The sequence below is a fragment of the Gossypium hirsutum genome, chromosome A01 (assembly GCF_007990345.1).
Source record: "Gossypium hirsutum isolate 1008001.06 chromosome A01, Gossypium_hirsutum_v2.1, whole genome shotgun sequence".
In the NCBI taxonomy this organism is placed as follows: Eukaryota; Viridiplantae; Streptophyta; class Magnoliopsida; order Malvales; family Malvaceae; genus Gossypium; species Gossypium hirsutum.
In genome coordinates, this window is record NC_053424.1 from 104,187,625 (window position 1) to 104,205,520 (window position 17,896).

General features: G+C 34.6%; 1 pseudogene; it reads left to right on the forward strand.

Annotated features, from left to right (window-relative positions):
• Window positions 1–1,613: 1,613 nt before the first annotated feature.
• Window positions 1,614–17,896, forward strand: part of LOC107917493 (serine/threonine-protein phosphatase 6 regulatory ankyrin repeat subunit B-like) — a 45,977-nt pseudogene continuing 29,694 nt past the window's right edge.

Sequence of the window (17,896 nt, forward strand, 5' to 3'; positions counted from 1 at the left end):
TATCTTTTCAATATCACGTAATTGTTCCATAACAGAACGACCATCAACCATTTGATAATTATTGAAACGACTGACAAGAAATTTCTTACTTGTAACATCTTCGGTCATGTATCTTGTCTCCAATTTGTCCCATAATTCTTTAGTAGTGACCTCGTTTTGGTAGGTGTCGAACAAACCATCAGATAAACCATTCAATATATGGCCCATGCACATGTAATCAGCATTGTCCCATTTTTGTCTTTCTCGAGTTGCAACAACAGATTCGTTTTCAGTCTCTTCAAGTTTTGGAGTTGCAACAACAGATTCGTTTTCAGTCTCTTCAAGTTTTGGAGTATCCAAAACATAAGCAATTTTTAAAGTTGATAATAAAAAGTGCATCTTTTTCTGCCATTGTCGAAAATTACCACTATCAAACCGATCAAGTTTGACAAAATTAGAAGTCAACTCCCTTAGTGTTTCACTTTCATGAGTTGTGGTAGTCATCATGAAATATAACCTTAAAATTGTTAGAACAAATCTCCGGTGAGAAAAATCTCGAACACATGAACGAAACTCGAACAGAAGAAGAAATAGGACAAGGCTCCAAGATATGTATCAAACCAGTATCTTTAAGGTTATATTCGCTCCCACCTATCTTCGGTGTGCAAAGGAATTTCAAGCAAATTAACCTCGAGGATACAATGAAACCAATGGCTATTTGTGTTTTGCATTGACGAGAATAGCCCACTACACACTGAGCAATGTATGATAAGGAACTCAATTTCTATAAATGATTTCTGCAGTAATACTTTATAGAATAATCTAATAATATTAGAATATAAAGGAAGAAAAGAATTAATATTAGAATTTGTTAGTATGATTTCCAAATGAAATCTCATTCTTATTTATAAGAATTTTTATGTCTCTTCATAGAGATATCTTTTATCAATAGGTGTCTTTCTAAATAATAATGTCTTTAAAATAAACTTATAATTATTCATGTAATTACAACGATTCAAATAATATTATTTAAATAGTTATAATTATTTTTAAAAAAATTAAATAATATAATCTTTTAATTAATTACACGTATTCATTTATAATTATTTTGACTAAAAATGTTTGGTATCCACCTCTAATTCTTTGACTAAAAATGTTTTGTATCCACCTCTAATTCTTTCAATTTTTCTACTCTCAGATCCTTTTCCAACGCATTTATCATCAAAAGTTGGTGATGATTTGACAACTTTAATTGGGGAAAGGTATGAAATTTCCCTCCAAAGTTATGAAAAAGGTTGCTTTGATATAGTGGCAGGTATAACCCAATTCAAACGAATTATGGTATAAGAGATTTGCAAGCCCAACCATGATAGCCTTTTTTTTGTTTCCTCTCTCACTCTCAAGCTTTAGCAGTGAAGAATCATGCTCTTCTAGTGCAGGTTACTTTTGATTTCATAAATTGCTTTGACAATTCATTGTCATTTTGTAGTCTTTAATGAAAAGCTCCTCTTGTGAAACTAAAGCAATCATTTAAAATATTTAATTGCAGTGAGGGGTGAAACGATAAACAGTTCACCTCCAAATCTAATGCCTAGGAAGAGCAGAAGAATAAGTAGTCATTTGGTACGACCAGAATGAAGTATGATCTGGACGATGATTTTGCCAAGGAAACACGTTGCAAAGACAGAGATAATCTTGGGCAACCATCTGGAAAATATACGAGGACTCCAGTTTTGCACAAGTCAAGAGCAACCAAGCGTGCAAGCTATTGTCTCCAAGGGGAAATAGAACAATCTCAGAAATGGTTGCTTGAGGAAGGATGCAATTCAGTTGATATAGATTTGGGTTTCAGTTCTTCCCATTGCACCTCACAGGCAAACCTTCCATCTGTAGGATCCCGGCTGTGGGCTGAAGATCCTATTGGTGCCTTTCCTGTTCCCGAACTGAATCTTGATGTCAAATCTTGATTTAATACACCTAAGCAGAGTGAATCTATTCACTGTTCGCCTTTTAGCTGTTTCACCTCTGAGAAGTTTGCTTTTTGCCAATCATTGAATCACACTAACTCTTTTGATTCTCCAGTATTCTGGATCAATCAGGCGTGTCCTATCTCCAGATTCAGGAAGACAAGGTGTTCCTTTGGGTTTGTTTGATGCTGGTCAGCATAGAGAGATCGGATTTCTTGATTTATCATCAGTACAAGGACGAATTAATGGAGACGATAAAAGAAAACCAAAATCCCCACCAGCCAACTGCGAACAGTTTGAATTTGAAATGGAAAATTGCCTTGGAAATGATTTATTATTTTCAAAAGGAGCACATAGTAATGGGTGGTTCAAATCCCAATAGCAAGGAGGATTTTCAAGTAAAAGATGGAACTCTAGAAAAAAAGGGAGCCTTGGTGTGGAAACATCATCATCTGTTAAGATCCATGAGAAAGGAGAGAGCCAAGGGTAACTATAACCTACTCAGAATTCATCTTTCCAATTTGCCATCACTTTTTTTCCTTGCCCTCTGTCAAGTAAGATGCTGAGATAAGGCTTTTCATTGCTGCTAGATATGAGCGATGTAGAAATTCCACTTCCTTGTAAAAGCGGGACAGAACAGAATGTATCTCTTCTTCTAATATATATACATATATGCATATTAAAGTTTGAACTGCCATTAGATGTTTGCTTGATGTTCTGGATTCATATATAACGTTTGAATCAGAGCTCAATGCAGGAACAGAAATGAAAGGAATCTAAGCAGGTGGGAAAGCTAGCTATGTTGTTCAATTTGTTTAGCTAGAGAAAGTTGCAAGGAAAGGAAAGGAAACATTTGATTATGCCTTGCCTTGTACATTATTATAACTTGAAAAATGTCTGACTAGAATAAATACTAATAGAGTTGGAGATTGGGTAACAGGGAATAACAGGGAATGCTGATTCTCTCTAATCGTTACACTTTTAAGTAGCAGAAAATGGTTAAGAGGCAACACTTTGTTTTGTTAACTGCCTAGAATTCAACTACGCTCTTTTGCAATTGCTATTGCTAATCCCAGCAAGTACTCCATCTGTCAATTAAAGGAAAAAACTTTAGGAATTTGGAGAGAAGTCAATCGTCTCAGCCCCGCCATCGTCGTACCTTTCTTCTTCCTCCAATCAATAACTATTTTTACTTTTTGGGGTTAATTTTTAACGCTTCAAATCAAATATTAAAAAGGATTTTTTTTCTTCGTTATTTAGCGAAGAAGAAAAAGAAAAGAATTGGAGGTCCTTCAAGGCAGTGTCAAGTTTGCAACCAAGCTTAATCCAAGTGTAAGTGCCCCTCTTGTCTTATTCCTTAGTAAGTTCTTCAGCTCCCTTCCATTCTTTTGCTGTTTTTATTTCTGGGTTTTTAATTTGTTTATTTCTCTTTTTCCTTTTTTTTCAGCTGTTCTCTAGCACGTTTCAAGACGCACAAAGGTATAACACCCAACAATTCTTTTCTTTTCTCTCTCCCCCCCCCCTCTTAATTATTCTATTTTTACCTTTATTTCTTAATTTATGTTGATAAATATTCGAATTTTGCTTAATCTTATTGCTTTTGATCGTTGGGATTTTGTTGGCTTAATGTTTTCTCATCGACTTATGTTCTAAACTTCTAATAGTGGAGTTGAATACGTGTTGGCTAAAAGAACTGAACCAATGGTGAATTGTCTCAAGTTTTTGTTGAAAAGATTAAAAGGAAATTTGGGTTTATTGTCCTTTTTGACCCAGTTGCACTTTGTAGTTAAATTCATAAGGTTATATTGTTTTTGTGATACTAGAAATGGGGAACTAATGTGCTTTAACGAATGATGCAGAAACTCCCTGCATGAAGCCGGAATCCGTAAATGAAAAATCCGGTGAGAACTTTCCCTCGACTGTATGTTTCTTAATCAACTCCATATTTTTTCCTAATCAAGCATGCTTGTGTTTTTAATACATTTGATGTTCTAATGGTATCTTTTTATAGATTGGTACATGTTGAGAGGTAATAATATTTTTTTTTTCACACTAAGGTTGTGGCCTTGGGGTTGATTTTCTTGTGTAGATGGTGCCATAAACCCTTATGAAGTGATAAATTTGGAATTCTGTTTTTGTTTCAGTAATATCAGCAGTATCGACACTGCTTTTCTGGTTTGTTCAGTAATCCATACTGAGGTTTATGTCATTGGAAACCCACTGCAAATTTAACCAATGTGTATTTCCACTCAAGTTCAGGTCAACAGAAAATAACAGAGCTAAAGGGGTTTTACCTATGATTTCTATCTGAAGTTGGCCTTTGCTCTGTGGTTCCAGAATGGCCAAATTTAAAAACTAATGCAAGTTTGTGAATAATGCAGGAACTCACAGTGTGGATTGAGGGTCCAGCAATAGTGCTGTAACAACTAGGTTAAAGCGACAATGCAGTGACCCCCAATGTCAAGCCAGAATCACCTAGGAAGATCCAGTAAGTACTCTGTTTATTAACTGAAAGTTTTCTGGTGATCTAAAAATTCAAAAGATGTGTTTGATGTTTATCTTTAGATATATGCTTATTTGAAGTTTTTCAGAAGATTTGATAGGAAAGTTTCATTTTCCTAGTGAATAGTCTGCTTCAGCATTTGAATCTTATTCATGTTTCCTTTTCATATGTGCTTATATTAGGAGCTTCAATATCTAGTAACATTTTTTTAAGAACCTTCATAAAGGCTTTTAACAGCTACCATTTCTTTTAAAAACTAATGCTTTTGCTTATATCTAACCAAGTGAGGGCCTTTATGATTTTAAAGCCTGGGCAAAGAAACATGTTTTACATTTGCATGCTTGATGTGTTGCTTCACGATGAGTTTTGTGGAGATAATCACTACTCAGAACATAGTTTCATGAAATGTCATTCTCATATTTGTTGTCATCATGGTGTGTTAATATCAACAACTTATGGAAAGGAAATTAGAAGTTGATGACCCAAGTGAAGTGCCACAAATTATGCAGATGCAGGCTATTGGTATATATTTTTAAATCTAATCGTAGCTTGGTTATCTTTAGTAAAAACCGCCTTAAAGAGAGGGGAAGTACGCCACTTGAGCAAATTTTTGAAAAAGAATCGACTCATTATAATATATGCACTGGCATCTCGTTGATATTGGCCAACCCAATCAAGATATCCAAGTGCAATAAAATGCAAAATGTATGAAGGAAAGCTTTGTCATAATATCTGTAATTAATCTTTTGCTTTTGATAAGAATTCAATGTATCCCTGGGAGAAATACTGAAATCTCATACAGATATCTTAGAGCTCAATATATCGATGATGGTTATAGATGATTCAAAGGTTGTAATGCGTTAAAAGGATATCCGAGGGTATTGTGATGGACTTGTGGTAGAATATTTTTTGCATTTTATAGTTGGCCGATTGCATTGCTTTTAGCTGGATTTGGTCTGCATGAAGTTTTATGTCAGGTCCCAAAGCATTTTTCCATAAATTGATTCCCAGGGGCTCATTGTACACCAGATTGAGTGGTATGGTAGAAGCTTAAATGCCTTCCAGCTTAAGATAACTAGCTTGTATGATCAAAATTTTTTCATTATCTATATGATGTTAGAGCCAGAGAACCTTTAGACAAACTGTCTTGATGCTGAATCTGGTTAATTCGCTTCACACTACTATTTATATCTACAATTTTCTCTCATGCAGCTTCTTCCAATGAAGTCCGTGAAGCCTTGAAGGATGAACACCGTCAAAAACTTATCTCTGATATTGATAACTCCCCAGATGCATTGAATGTCAATGATGTTATTCCCACTTGAAAACCAAGACCTGAGACTTATTTTCCTTTTTGCTGGTGTTGTTTGTGTGCGTACTAAATCGTGTTTTTACCTTTTGTTACGAACTTGACAAAGCTATTGGACTAGATGTTTTTCGCATTTTCAGTGATAAGGTATCTTATCATCTTCAACCAGTTCCGTCTTCTATTTCTACTTTAACAATATTCATATTTTCTTCTTCGCCTGTTGGCCGTTGGGCTTCTGTATAATTACACTTGTTGCTAATCAGAACTTGGTAATGCCTGAAGTTTAACTGTCTATTTTTTCTCTATCATCAGATTTTATCCGCGATCAATCAATGACCACATATCATAAGTCCTCTGAAGTTCTTTCTTCGAATACATCGATGCCAATATATTTATCTCCAAGTTTTGCTGCGAGCTCAGATGAGAAGTCATCCCACTGTCTCTGAGCCTGGTCAGTGGTCGATGTTTCTGTAAGTATAGTATTTTGGTTAATCGTTATTCATATTATTCTTGTGTTGTGTTAGTTTTCATCTCGACGAAAATGTCTGATGGCCTTCATGTCATTTCTTTTTACAGTAGATCCCTACAATTTCCTTATCTCTTTCAACCCACTGTTAAATTTTTTGTTCTTCCTACGAATGGTAGTATTATCACTAACACTCAAGTTTTACGAGATATGATCTTTCAAATATAAGTAAAAATTTATTGTTCCAAATCCGGCAATTGATTAAAATAGAGCTTAAATCCTTGAAGGAGGATCTATTATTGTCATAATTAGTAAACACTAAAACCCCAACCCAATTTGCACTGATTTTTTTAAAAAGAAAGAACAAGAAAAAGATTATATATGATTACAGAATGTCAATCATGTAAATTTATAATTTCTGTTAAATATTGTAATAGTTTAATTTTACTTTTCATTCTTATGAGCATAAGATTAAGAATATTAATTCAATAATTAATGTTAATATGTATTTGATTGGTTGGAAAGGTAAATAGATAAAATTAAGCTAATAATGATTTATGAACTATTAACCAAATGTATCACTAAATTTGTTATATCAAATTATAAATTTTTTAAAAGGTAAAAAATTAGGAGGGACTAAATATAAATTTACCCTATTTAAAAGATGTATGGTTTGTAAAGAAGTTTAAAAAATTCAAGAGGGGAACAATAGAAAATGTTATTTTTTAGATTAGGATGCTAAAAATTGGGGAAGAATTTGGAAGTTTAGGGGGCCTAAACATGTAAGTATTCCAATTTTGAATGGGATACCACTAGCTAGAGAGCTTCAAAATTTTAGGGGCTAGTCCCCTGTGAACCCCTCTGGCTCAATGGTTTTTGGGTGTGGGCTGGATAGACTCGATTTAATATTAAGGTAAAATTATTTTAAAATTTTAAATAAGCACTTGATTTTAATATTATAACATAACTGAAAAGAAAAATCTATACTCTGCAATGTCCCAGCTAATATATTAAAAAAAAAAAACTTATACACTATTACATTTTGATTAAACTAAATATATGTTGAATTGAGCTTATCTTGAAGATGTTTGTGCTCTTATTGCTGACAGTGTGGACTAGATGCCAATGCAACTGAAAGGGTGCTTCTTCGATCTTTCAAGCCTTCTCTATACACAAATATCGACTACAATGCGCTATCCGCTGCTGTCATTTGTAGACAGATCTCTATTGTTAGATCACTTTTCCAGGTAAGCATCTCAGAACATAGTCGATCATGATCCGTAGCTTCCCTTCATTGGAGTAGTAGAATTTTTTTTGAATTTGCACTCTTTGTTGCTTGGGATTTAAAGTGCTATATATGTATAAGCTTCTGAATCAAGTTGTTGCTTGTTTACTTATCTACAGAGTGTTCTTAAATGGTATTTCTAACTTTTTCAAAACTGATGATCAGGCTGGCATCAAGATGGACTTAAAGGTGAGAGTTGGAGCTTGGTCTTGGGATATTGATACAGGCGAAGAAACTAGGGTCAGTGCCGGACTAGCTGAAGCTTATTCCATCACATGGTGCGCTGTCGAGTATTTTGAAGTCAGTGGTTCCATCTTGCGGTTGCTGCTTCGACACATCTCCCCAAACAACCTTCACTATGGCAGGACCCTCATCCACCATGCCATCTTATGTAACAATGTATCAGTTGTTGAAGTGCTTCTGAATTGCAGTGCCGATATAGAATTTCTAGTTAAAACAACTCCCAAAACAGCATTACCCCTATACATTTGTCTGCGAAACTAGGATTTGTTGAAGTTCTTCAATGCTTGATTGTAGCTGGTTGTGATATCGATTCTCGAATAGCTTTTGGAGATTCCGTGCTATGATTTGTGCTAGATACAAACATGGGGATTGCCTTAAAGTACTGGCCTCAGCTGGGGCTGACTTTGGATTGGTAAACTCTGTTGGCCAAACTGCAAGCTCCATTGCAGGGTTAACCAGATGGAATCATGGCTTCCAACAAGCAGTTCAAGATGTGATTCTAGCAGGGAAGACACCTCAATCAAGCAACCCCTCTGTATTTTCTCCTTTGATGTTCACTGCCGGTGGAAATGAGATTGAAGCTTTGAAGAAACTCCTTGAAAGGGTAGATGTTGATCTTTATGAACAAGATGACGATGGAAATTCAGCTCTGATGATTGCTGCATCAGGAGGCCATTTGGAAGCCTTTGAGTTGCTTCTTCGTGCTGGTGCTAATATAAAGTTGTCTAACAAATACGGTGATTGTTGGAATATGTATATATTTTAAATTTATTTAGGTAGATAAATCTTATTTAGGTAGATAAGTTTTATTCATATTTTAGGAATATTTTTATTTTATCTTTTAGTAGTTTATTAGAATAAGGGAACTATTTTTTTTTATATTTTAGTAGTTTATTAGAATAAGGGAACTATTTTTCCAATTAGGATTAGGACTCTTTTCTCTATTTAAGTTCCATTATTCAGTTAATAATAAAGAATAGTTTTATTAAAAGCTCTCTTGAAAACTTTCATGACATCTGAGCTAGGTTAAAATCTCTAGTAACATCATGGTTAAAACAGCCTTCACTAGAGATAAGAAAAAACCTTGGTACGATCACTGTAAAAAATATTGGCACACTCGAGAAATGTGTTGGAAGCTCCATGGGAAACCGACAAATGGAAGGAAAAAGAGTGACAATAGTCGTGGTTCATAATCAGGGGATAGAAGAGCTTTCTAAACAACTAATGGAAATTACAAGGGCTTTCCAAACTAGCCAGGTACTACGTTATCTTTGGGGCAAAGCCTTATTAATAGCTACATATCTTATTAATAGAATGCCCAGTAAAACTCTAAACTATAGAACTCCTTTTCGTCTCTTTAAAGATAATTTTCCTAACTCTAAATTGATCACAGATTTATCCCTCCGAGTTTTTGGGTGTAGTGTTTTTGTTCATATTCACAACCAAGGCAAACTAGATCCTAGAGCAAAAAAAATGTCTTTGTTGGTTATGCTTCTAATAAAAAGGGTTACAAATGTTATGATCCAATTGATAAGAAGATTATTGTTACCATGGATGTTACATTTGTTGAAACACAATCTTATTTTGATTCTAATCTTCAGGGAGGGAATTATACTAAGGAAGATTCTATAATTGATCAAGAAAAGATTAGGAATATACAACATAGGGATTCTAATAATGGGGAAAGCTAATTTATAATTAACACAGAAATTAATAATGTTAATGTTAATGAAAAGGATGATGAAGGTGTAGAGTCTAATCATGAGAATAAAAAACAAACAAAGGAGTTAATTGTTTACTCAAGAAGAAATCGAAATCAAGAAAGTGGAATCCACCAGATTCATCACCAATAATCTGACCGCAAGATCCTATCAAAAGTCCAGGTAAAACTCATAATCTAGTCAATGAATTTTCTGATTTAGATATTCCAATTGCCAAAAGAAAAGGTGTTAGAAATATTGTCAAATATCCCATGTCTAACTTTGTATCCTATAAAGCCTTGTCTTCGACATTCTCAACCTTTGTTTCGTGTCTTGATACTGTACAAATACCCAAAAATATGAAAGATGCTTTACAGATTCCTGAGTGGAAGGAGGCTATTTTAGAGGAGATGCGCGCTCTTGAAAAAATAGGTACATGGGAAACAATGGAATTACCTGTAGGGAAAAAAATAGTGGGCTGTAAATGGGTGTTCACAACCAAATTCAAACCAGATGGATTTTTAGATAGATACAAAGCCCGGTTGGTGGCTAAAGGGTACACTCAAACATACAGGATAGATTATCTTGAAACGTTTGCTCCAGTGGCCAAATTAAATTCCGTTAGAGTTCTTTTATCAAGTGCTGTTAATCTTGATTGGTCTTTACAGCAATTAGATGTGAAGAATGCTTTCCTAAATGGAAAACTTGAAGAAGAATTTTACATGGATCCTCCTCCAGGTTTTTAAGAAAAATTTGGAACTCAAGTATGTAAACTCATGAAATCTTTGTATGGTTTGAAACGGTCTCCTCGAGCTTGGTTTGAATGATTCACTCAAGTTGTTAAAAAACAAGGTTATTCACAAGGGCAAGTTGATCACACAATGTTCTATCGACATTCACAAAAAGGTAGAATAGCAGTTATTATAGTTTATGTCGATGATATCATTCTTACAGATATCATTCTTACAGAAGATGATGTGGATGAAATAAGGCGTCTCAAGGAGCATCTAGCATTGGAGTTTGAGATTAAAGAATTGGGTCCTTTGAAATACTTTCTTGGAATAGAAGTTGCTCGATCAAAGAAAGGTCTTGTGGTCTTTCAGAAAAAAATATGTGATTGATCTTTTAAAAGAGGCTGGGATGAGTGGTTGCCACCCAGCTGACACACCAATTGATCCAAATGTAAAATTCTGGAATAAAGAAGGTCGATTAGTTGATAAAGGGCAGTACCAAAGATTAGTTGGTAAGTTAATTTACTTATCACATACAAGGCCAGACATAGCTTTTGCAGTGAGCTTAGTGAGTCAATTTATGCACTCCCCAATGGAGGAACATGAAAAAGCAGTGTTTCAAATTCTAAGATACTTGAAGAGTTCACCAGGAAAGGGCTTATTCTTCAAGAAATTCGAACAAAGAGGAATTGAAGCTTATATAGATGCAGATTGGGCAGACTCAATAACAGATAGAAGATCTATATCAGGGTACTATACATTTGTTTGGGGAAACCTTGTGACTTGGCGAAGCAAAAAACAAAGTGTTGTAACAAGAAGTAATGCAGAGGCTGAGTTTAGATCAATGGCTCAAGGAATTTGTGAAATGATGTGGCTAAAAAGAATTATGGAAGAGCTGAGGAAACCAATAACTTCACCAATGAAGTTGTACTGTGATAGCAAAGCTGCCATTAGTATTGCTCACAACCCAGTCTAACATGACAGGACTAAACATGTTGAGATTGATAGACACTTTATCAAGGAGAAGATTGAAGAAGGCCAAGTGTGTATGCCGTTTGTTCCTTCAAAACAACAGATTGCTGACATACTCACCAAAGGACTCTCTAAGACAAACTTTGATTTTCTTGTAAGCAAGTTGGGCATGATTGATATATATGCACCAACTTGAAGGAGGGTGTTGAAATATGTATATATTTTAAATTTATTTAGGTAGATAAATCTTATTTAGGTAGATAAGTTTTATTCATATTCTAGGAACATTTTTATTTTATCTTTTAATAGTTTATTAGAATAATGGAACTATTTTCTTTTATATATTAGTAGTTTATTAGAATAAGGGAACTATTTTCCCAATTAGGATTAGGACTCTTTTCTCTATTTAAGTTCAATTCTTCAGTTAATAATAAAGAATAGTTTTATTAAAAGCTCTCTTGGAAACTTTCAGTGATACCTCCATAAACTTATTGGAGTTAAATCAGAAGGGCGATGTATTTGACCAACTAATGCTGGAGTATGCACATGAAGACGCAAATGGTCCCATTGGGTTTTATGCTCTACACCGTGCGGTAAAACGCTGAGACTTGAATTTAGTTCACATATTAACTAGTAGAGGCTACGATGTTAATGCATTTGATGCTGATGGATACACCACCCTAATGCTAGCGGCAAGAGGAGGTTATGGTAGAGTTTGTGAGCTTCTAATCTCTTGTGGTGCAAAATGCGACATCAAAAATGCAAGGCACGAAACAACTCTATTGCTTGCTGTTGAAACCTTTTTAAAGGGGGAATTTGAAAATGGGAGTCGCCACCAACCTTTTTAGGTGTGATTGGATCACCTTATGAAACATTTTGGTCTATGAAAATGTGAGAAAACAGGTTCGGGAGTCGATTACGTACAAGGAAGGATTAACACCCTCGCAACGCCTAAAATTGGTACCAAATTGAATAGTTTTTTGTCTTATCGTTAAAAAGTTTGAAAGAATTTAAAAATACGATCCCTTTTTAAAACCAGAATAATTTGAGTTGAAAATCGAGATTCCTTTACTCCAAAAGAATACAAACATCATATCCAGCATGATTGGACACGATATTCTTAAACTTTCGTAAGTGAAATCATCTTGTGATTTACAAAATCTATTTAGAAGGATACTTTAGACATTTAGACAAACGAGAAATCGCAACCCAGCATGTTAGGGCACTACTTCCCGAATTCCTAAATACAAAAAAGCATTGCCTCATTTTTAAAAATCTTTTGGATTAAATGAAATATAAATTTTTAAACAATGATGCAATTAACATATTACAAGATTTCAATACTAAATAATATAAACTTCATGATACATACTTTAACATTTCATGCAAATATAATATAGAAAATGATAAATAACGACATAAATTTCATAATATACATTAACATTTCATGTAGATATAATCATAAATAACATAAATATACATACATTAACATTTCATGCGAAATACAACATAGAAAATAATGAATATAACAATATAAATTACATAATATATATACAATAATATTTCATGCAAATATAACTTAGAATAACAACATATATAATCAATTTTCATGCAAATATATAAAAACAATAAATAACATAAAAATAACAAATAATTTATGAGATAAAATTAACTTACTAAAATAATACTAAATAAATACAAAAAAATACAAAAAATAAATAAACAAATTATGAACATATAAAAATAATAATAAAAAAAGATAAAAACTAAATACAATTAAAAAATGGGGTATTAAAAAATAAAATATTTAAAACAACATAATAATAATAAAGGAGAATTTTTTTTAAAAATGGTTAATATATATAAAAATATACTATATGATATAATAACTTAATATATATTTATAAAAATAATAATATGTTAAATAGGAACAAAATTTTGTAGTAAATTTAGAATATTACATACTAAATATTTAATAATGATGTATAAAAATGTAATATTTAATAATAATTTACAAATTTTAAAATTATACATAATATAATAAATAATATAGTAAATAATACATACAAAAATAATAAAATAAATATTTTTTTACATATAAATAAGGTTTAAAGTAAAATAAATAATATACCAAATATTTAAAATAAATAAATTATAATATATATAAGAAGTATTAAAATTGAATTTAAATAAAACTCTAAGGTTAATTTTAAAATAATAATATGAATTTTGGATCCAGTTGAAACACACGCTAAAAGCTTAGGAACTCACTAGGCAATTTGACCCTAATCCCAAAACGACATCGTTCCTGACATCAGCCTTATAATAGCAGCTAGGACTAAATTGAAACAAAAATAAAAGGTCAGGGCCAAATTAAAATAAAAATAAAATTTGAATTGAACGAAATTATAAACGCTGAAAATACGGAAGGACCAGTTGGGCAATTAGCCCTTTAAACAAAAACACGCGGATCCTTCCCGGGTCACGGGTCAACGCGCGGATCCTTAGCCTTGAAACGACACCATTTTGGTCACTAAATGGTTATCCTAAAACGACATCGTATGGGTCGTTTATAAATATAAAAAAAACCTAAAAATTCATTTTAGCCCCGGTTATAAAAAAACAAAAGAAATCCTCTGAAAAAGGAAAAGAGAAAAAAAAAACCTCCGCGCTCCGGCCTCCGTTAAGCCAAGCCTTGGTCATCAGGCACAGGCGCCCACGCGCCGTCATCAAGCCCGCCGGATACGGCGGCCGGAAGCTGAAGAGCTTTGATTTTTAGCGCAAATCTGACGGTAAATCTTTTCGTTTTATTTAGTGATATTTGTATGTATAAAAAGAAAAAAAATGTAAAAACAAATCACCTCCGTTCCTTCGATAAACTGTTGGTATTTTATTGTAAATGTGCATAAAAAAACCCCCTCCATTACATCGTTTCGATTCGGGCTTTTATAGGCACTGAAAATCAACATAAAATATATTAACAATATTTGATTTTATTTCTTGCTATATTTGTACTGTCTCTGCTGTTTCTTTCCTTTTGTAGGCGAGTGAAGATTCGGTGACGAGGGATTGGCACGCCGATTAAGGCGCGAGATGAGGCCTAGTGTCGGGGTGCTTGCGGTGAATAGGGTTTCAGAAAACCCTAGGTCCTCTGATTCTGTTAATGGTTTGGGCCCTTTGGGCCGTGTTTATTTGTTGGGTTAGGAGGTTTAATGGGTGTAACCGGGTATTAGGTTAATGGGTATTTTGGTTTAGGCTAATTGAGCTATAAAATGTAACCGAGTTTTGGATTATCAGGCCTTTAGGCCTGTTTATTGTAAATTGGACATTAACAGGGACACTTTATTTATTTAATTTGGTTTATAAATTTTTTTTTATTTCATTTCACGGGCCCGGGCAAAAACGGGTTCCTACAGCTGCCCCTCTTTACTCATTGCCGTGTAACGGAAATAGAGCAAAGACTATAAAAGGACCCATTTTGCCCAGCCTGGCCAAGTCTCGAAATCTTGATCCTCATCTTCTTCAAAGGTATTCTGATAGCTTCAAACTGCTTCACTGTAACTCAGGAATGTCAAATCTGCTATCTTCGATCTGCTCCCCGTCTAATACAGAGATGACAAATCTGTCATCTTCGATCTGCTTCGATGTAAACACATGAATGTCAGATCTGCTATCTTCGATCTGCTCCCGGTCTAATACAAAGACGACAAATCTGTCATCTTTGATCTACTTTAATGTAAACACACGAATGCCAGATCTGCTATCTTTGATCTGCTCCCCGTCTAATACAGAGACGCCAAATCTGTCATCTTCGATCTACTTCGATGTAAACAAACGAATGTCAGATCTGCTATCTTCAGTCTGCTCCCTGTCTAATACAGAGACGCCAAATTTGTCATCTTTGATCTGCTTCGATGTAAACACATGAATGTCAGATCTGCTATCTTCGATCTGCTCCCCGTCTAATACAGAGACGCCAAATCTGTCATCTTTGATCTGCTTCGATGTAAACACATGAATGTCAGATCTACTATCTTTGATCTGCTCCCCGTCTAATACAAAGATGCCAAATTTGTCATCTTCGATCTGCTTCGATGTAAACACACGAATGTTAGATCTGCTATCTTCGATCTGCTCCCCATCTAATACAGACGCCAAATCTGTCATCTTTGATCTGCTTTGATGTAAACACACGAATGTCAGATCTGCTATCTTCGATCTGCTCCCCGTCTAATATAGAAATGTCAAATCTGCTATCGGTGATCTACATTGTCCCCTAAAAGACATAACCTGTAGAATGCGTATGTGCTCATGCCTAATGATTAGGATGCCATGATCGAAATGAGTCAAATGCTCCTAAATAGACATATTATGATGCAAAATGTTATGAAAATGACTCTTATTTCGGACGTCTTTACTCATTCATCCATCAAAGCTTCATCTTTATTTTTTACTCAAAGTATCAGTCGTACTCTGCTCGTATGCTTTGAATCAAATTAGTCCTATTGAATGTTACGACCTGTTGGAGATGATTCTCTCCTAGGATTGAATCGTTTGAATTGTCCAATCATCCTTTGAACTGAAGAAGAAATTTTCTCGAGTACCTCCGACTTTCACTCATGAGAATTCTTCAAACAATTGTTCTGTTTTAGTTTCTCGTATTATCTAGATATTTCCAGAGTAATATGCAAAACTTCATTTGTAAAAATATTTAGTTCATCAATCATTATTTCAATGCAACACACTTTATGAATAATGGAAAACGAATAATTTGATCTTGAGAATAGTTAGATAAATCATAAAAAATACAAAAGGAAATTAATCTAAAAATATATCTTTGAGAAGAAAAAGAATCCAAAGATAGTAACCAGGACAAAAATTAGATGCCCTACATATCACAACTTGGGCTTCTGTATACCAACTCCCTGAAGACTGTTTTGAGTTTAACATGTGTTTAGAAGATCCAAAGTACTTTGTTGATGCCCCAGCATGTAACACACTCCCCTTCTTGTTGAATCCGGTTAGCAAGATCACTGCATGCTTTTCAAAATTTGAGCTGCCCTTTCGGGTTTTCAACTCAAAACCCCTTTGGTCTTAAGGCACCCTTTGTGGGTTTTCACCTTGACCTCTCCATTTTTTTTAGAAGTTTCAAAGTGCCCTTTGAGGGTTTTCACCTTGGCTTCCCTTCTCTTTAGACAAAGTACTTCTTGACTGAGTCTGAATTCACTGGATTGGGTAAGCTTTTCCCATCCATTTCTGTCAAAATCAGTGCACCACCAGAGAAAGCCTTCTTCACAACATACGGCCCTTCCCAATTCGGCATCCATTTTCCTCTGAAATCCTTCTGTGTGAGAAGAATCTTTTTCAGTACAAGATCCCCTTCTTGAAATTTTCTTGGACGAACTTTCTTATCATAAGCTCGCATCATTCGCTTCTGATACATCTGACCATGAAGAATAGCCCTTAACCTCTTTTCTTCAATCAAGTTCAATTGATCATACCGCGATTGAATCCATTTTGCTTCATCCAGCTTTATCTTTGACAAAATTCGAAGAGAAGGTATTTCCACTTCAATGGGTAACATTGCCTCCATCCCATAAACCAACGAGAAAGGAGTTGCCCTAGTAGAGGTTCTGACGGACGTTCGATAGGCAAAGAGTGCAAATGGTAATTTCTCATGCCAATCTCTGTAGGTCTCAGTCATTTTCTCCACTATCTTCTTGATATTTTTATTGGCAGCTTCCACTGCCCCATTCATTTTTGGGCGATATGGAGATGAATTTTGATGTTTGATCTTGAATTGGATGCATACTTTTGCAATCATACTGTCATTCAAGTTCAATGCATTGTCCGATATGATCCTCTCAGGCATTCCATATCGACAAATAATCTCCTTTTTCAAGAATCGACTTACTGTCGACTTGGTAACACTAGCATCTGAAGCTGCCTCTACCCATTTCGTGAAGTAGTCAATGACCACGAAAATGAAACGATGCCCATTCGAAGATTTTGGTGATATTGGCCCAATGACATCCATGCCCCATATGGAAAAGGGCCATGGAGAAGTCACAACATGCAAAGGTGAAGGTGGTACATGAATGTTGTCCCTATATATCTGGCATTTATGACACTTCTTGGCATAGCTGATACAATCTCCTTCCATATTTGACCAATAGTATCCAAACCTCATGATTTTCCTTGCCATTGTAAAGCCATTAGCATGTGTCCCACAAACACCTTTATGTACTTCTTCCAAGATTTGCCTGGCTTCTACAACGTCGACACATCTCAAAAGTACCTGATCCTTCCTTCTTTTATAAAGGATGTGCCCATCTAGTACATATTCGCAGGCTAAGCTCCTCAAGGTTCTTTTTTCATTCTCAGTTGCCTGCTCAGGATATTCACGATTTCTCACATACCGTAATATATCTTGATACCAAGGATGGTCATCCTTTTCCTCTTCTTCGATGTTACAACAATGAGCTGGAACATCAAAAATACTCATCTGAATTGGTCTCACATCCTCTTTTTTATTTATTTTAATCATGGAAGCCAGTGTTGCTAAAGCATCTACCATCTGGTTTTTGTCTCGTGGGAGATAATTAAAGGTGATGTTATCAAACCTCTCAAGTAACTCGAAAACTACCTTTCGATAATTAATCAATTTGGGGTCCCTTGTCTCCTATTCACCCCTAAGCTGGTTCCAAGGTTCTAATTTTTCGCTCTTTGGCCGCTCGAATC